At 38.6% G+C, this 4,455-nt stretch overlaps 1 non-coding gene across 1 annotated transcript; it reads right to left on the reverse strand.

The window, feature by feature from the left end:
• Window positions 1-4,033: 4,033 nt before the first annotated feature.
• Window positions 4,034-4,140, reverse strand: LOC132514201 (U6 spliceosomal RNA). Its single transcript, XR_009538688.1, has one exon. It is a non-coding gene; the product is annotated as a U6 spliceosomal RNA (small nuclear RNA).
• Between the last annotated feature and the right edge of the window lie 315 nt (window positions 4,141-4,455).

The following is a 4,455-nucleotide window of genomic DNA, read 5'->3' on the forward strand; positions in this document are numbered from 1 at the left end:
AATGAACTTGAAGGCTCTTTTAGCTTGTGCTCTTCTAGAAGCGGACCCTGAGACGAGGATTTAGAGGAGTTGTGGTCAGATGTTTTGTAGCACGTCCTCCAATGGGGATGTGTTTGGTGTTTTTTCTCATGATTAGACTGGAGTTACAGGTTTTGGGGAGAAAGACCATAGAGGTAAAGTGCAGTTCTCATTACATCATATCACGTGTACAAACTATCAACATGACATCACTATTAGTGTTGACCTTGACCACCAGGCTGATATAGTGTTTGTCAGATTTCTCTACCATAAAGCTGCTCCTTCCTCCCGCCCTGCCCTGCCTTTCCATACTCTTCTCTTTGTAAGGACATTACTATATACCGCCGACACTTAAGGAGTTGGGAGATACACTCTACCTCCTAAAGGGCGGAGTATCTACATAAATTACTTGGAATTCTTCTGCACAGGGACATTTGTCTCTTCTTCCCCACTTACCTATTTATCTATTCAATCATTTATATCATGAGTATGAACTCATGAATATATGGGTTATAATCCAATAGTACTTTATTTTGTTACTCGAATTGTTCTAGCTTTGGCTACTGGGAGCTCTTTCAGTTCTTAGTTCCTTGACCAGGGATCGAACCTGTGCCCCTGCAGTGGAAGCACAGTCTTAACCGCTGGACTGCCAGGGAAGTCCCTGACTCCTTGTCCTTTAGCCATACCCCTTGTGTGTGTGTGTGTGTGTGTGTGTGTGTGTTCAGCGCTACCTTACCTTCTGGCACTACAAGATGCTCTAGGCTTATTTTGTATATTCCCTGCCCCAGCTCTAGAATCAGCCATTTCTGCAAAGAGCCTGGGTGCCTTCTTTTTTTTTTAAATTAGAAAATGGTATTAGAAACCAATATCTAGGCACTAGGTGTGTTCATTGTTACTAGTTCATCATTGCTTCTTAGCATTCTCAGCTGATGGAGTAAGGAAACGTGTGTATACTAACCAATGTATATCTACATATCTATAAATAGTTCTATATGTATTCATCTATATCGATATTAAGCTAAACATATCTCCATACTGATGTCTCCAAGTTTAATCCAGTACCAAAAGGATTATTCTAGCCTTCTTCTCTTGCTTGTCTGGAACCTTCCCCTCTAACGGCGAGAAACCTGGCTTCCAGGATCTACCATCTATTTGCTTAATTGCTCATGTCCAGGATACACGTACAGCAGCATTAGAATTGTTAACCTCTACCCTCCATGGGAAAACACTTTATCAACCAGAATGTGCTGCTTATACACAGTTTCTTTTGTTTTTAGTCTTATAGTATCTACTCCTTTCCAAAGTTACTTAGGAACTTACCTTTTTTCCCACCCCCCTCAGTGCAGTTATTTCATACATTTGTAATGTAGTTAGATTCTTTTGTCACAGTCTGTATTCCATCTAGGGATCCCTAGACCTCCTAAATGACTTTTTTTTTTTTTTACATCTTTATTGGAGTATAATTGCTTTACAATGGTGTGTCAGTTTCTGCTTTATAAAAAAGTGAATCAGTTATACATATATATATGTTCCCATATTTCTTCCCTCTTGTGTCTCCCTCCCTCCCACCCCTCCAGGCGGTCACAAAGCACTGAGCTGATCTCCCTGTGCTATGCGGCTGCTTCCCACTAGCTATCTACTTTACGTTTGGTAGTGTATAGATGTCCATGCCTCTCTCGCGCTTTGTCACAGCTTACCCTTCCCCCTCCCCATATCCTCAAGTCCATGCTCTAGTAGGTCTGTGTCTTTATTCCTGTCTTACCCCTAGGTTCTTCATGACATTTTTTTCCCTTAAATTCCATATATATGTGTTAGCATACGGTATTTGTCTTTCTCTTTCTGACTTACTTCACTCTGTATGACAGACTCTAGGTCTATCCACCTCATTACAAATAGCTCAATTTCGTTTCTTTTTATGGCTGAGTAATATTCCATTGTATATATGTGCCACATCTTCTTTATCCATTCATCCGATGATGGACACTTAGGTTGTTTCCGTCTCCGGGCTATTGTAAATAGAGCTGCAATGAACATTTTGGTACATGACTCTTTTGGAATTATGGTTTTCTCAGGGTATATGCCCAGTAGTGGGATTGCTGGGTCATATGGTAGTTCTATTTGTAGTTTTTTAAGGAACTTCCATACTGTTCTCCATAGTGGCTGTACCAATTTACATTCCCACCAACAGTGCAAGAGGGTTCCCTTTTCTCCACACCCTCTCCAGCATTTATTGTTTCTAGATTTTTTGATGGCCATTCTGACAGGTGTGAGATGATATCTCATTGTAGTTTTGATTTGCATTTCTCTAATGATTAATGAAGTTGACCATTCTTTCATGTGTTTGTTGGCAGTCTGTATATCTTCTTTGGAGAAATGTCTGTTTAGGTCTTCTGCCCATTTTGGGATTGGGTTGTTTGTTTTTCTGTTATTGAGCTGCTTATAAATTTTGGAGATTAATCCTTTGTCACTTGCTTCATTTGCAAATATTTTCTCCCATTCTGAGGGTTGTCTTTTCGTCTTGTTTATGGTTTCCTTTGCTGTGCAAAAGCTTTGAAGTTTCATTAGGTCTCATTTGTTTATTTTTGTTTTTATTTCCATTTCTCTAGGAGGTGGATCAAAAAGGATCTTGCTGTGATTTATGTCATAGAGTGTTCTGCCTATGTTTTCCTCTAAGAGATTGATAGTTTCTGGCTTTACATTTAGGTCTTTAATCCATTTTGAGTTTATTTTTGTGTATGCTGTTAGGGAGTGATCTAATCTCATACTTTTACATGTACCTGTCCAGTTTTCTCAGCACCACTTATTGAAGAGGCTGTCCTTTCTCCCCTGTACATTCCTGCCTCCTTTATCAAAGATAAGGTGACCATATGTGCGTGGGTTTATCTCTGGGCTTTCTATCCTGTTCCATTGATCTATCTTTCTGTTTTTGTGCCAGTACCGTACTGTCTTGATTACTGTAGCTTTGTAGTATAGTCTGAAGTCAGGGAGCCTGATTCCTCCAGCTCCGTTTTTCGTTCTCAAGATTGCTTTGGCTATTCGGGGTCTTTTGTGTTTCCATACAAATTGTGAAATATTTTGTTCTAGTTCTGTGAAAAATGCCAGTGGTAGTTTGATAGGGATTGCATTGAATCTGTAGATTGCTTTGGGTAGTAGAGTCATTTTCACAATGTTGATTCTTCTAATCCAAGAACATGGTATATCTCTCCATCTATTTGTATCATCTTTAATTTCTTTCATCAGTGTCTTATAATTTTCTGCATACAGGTCTTTTGTCTCCTTAGGTAGGTTTATTCCTAGGTATTTTATTCTTTTTGTTGCAATGTAAATGGGAGTGTTTTCTTGACTTCACTTTCAGATTTTTCATCATTAGTGTATAGGAATGCCAGAGATTTCTGTGCATTAATTTTGTATCCTGCTACTTTACCAAATTCATTGATTAGCTCTAGTAGTTTTCTGGTAGCATCTTTAGGATTCTCTATGTATAGTATCATGTCATTTGCAAACAGTGACAGCTTTACTTCTTCTTTTCCGATTTGGATTCCTTTTATTTCCTTTTCTTCTCTGATTGCTGTGGCTAAAACTTCCAAAACTATGTCGAATAAGAGTGGTGAGAGTGGGCAGCCTTGTCTTGTTCTGATCTTAGTGGAAATGGTTTCACTTTTTCACCATTGAGGATGATGTTGGCTGTGGGTTTGTCATATATGGCCTTTATTATGTTGAGGAAAGTTCCCCCTATGCCTCCTTTCTGCAGGGTATTTATCATAAATTGGTGTTGAATTTTTTCGAAAGCTTTCTCTGCATCTATTGAGATAAGCTCCCTCTGTAAGCTGTAAAGTTCTATGGGTTTTTTTTTTTTTTGAGAATTTGTCATAAGATTTATTTACCCAGATGGGAAATGTTTTTACAGAGGTATTCATCATAATCTTGTTTGTAAGAGCAAAACATTGTTGAAAAAAATATCCAGTAATAGCAAAACAGATTTTGATGCATTTATGTAATGGAAAATTATGCAGATAAATATATGGAACGCTTTACAAATTTGCGTGTCATTCTTGCACAGGGGCCATGATAATCTTCTCTGTATCGTTCCAATTTTAGTATATGTGCTGCCGAAGCAAGCACAGTTCTATTGGTTTTGACAAATGCATAGCACCATGTATCTGCCAGTATACTATCACACAGAATAGTTTCACTGACGTAAAAATCCCCTGTACTTCACTTGTTCAACCCTCCCCCTTCCTCAAACCCCTGGCAACTGCTGATCTACTTACTATCTCTACAGTTTTGCCTTCTCCAGAATGTTATATAAATGGAACCATACAGTATGTAGCCTTTTCAGACTGGGTACTTGAACTTAGCAATATGCATTTAAGATTCATCCATATTTTTTGCGTGGTTTGATAGCACATTCCTTTTTATCACTGAAGGACCTCTTGG

This window comes from Lagenorhynchus albirostris, chromosome X (genome assembly GCF_949774975.1).
Source record: "Lagenorhynchus albirostris chromosome X, mLagAlb1.1, whole genome shotgun sequence".
In the NCBI taxonomy this organism is placed as follows: domain Eukaryota; kingdom Metazoa; phylum Chordata; class Mammalia; order Artiodactyla; family Delphinidae; genus Lagenorhynchus; species Lagenorhynchus albirostris.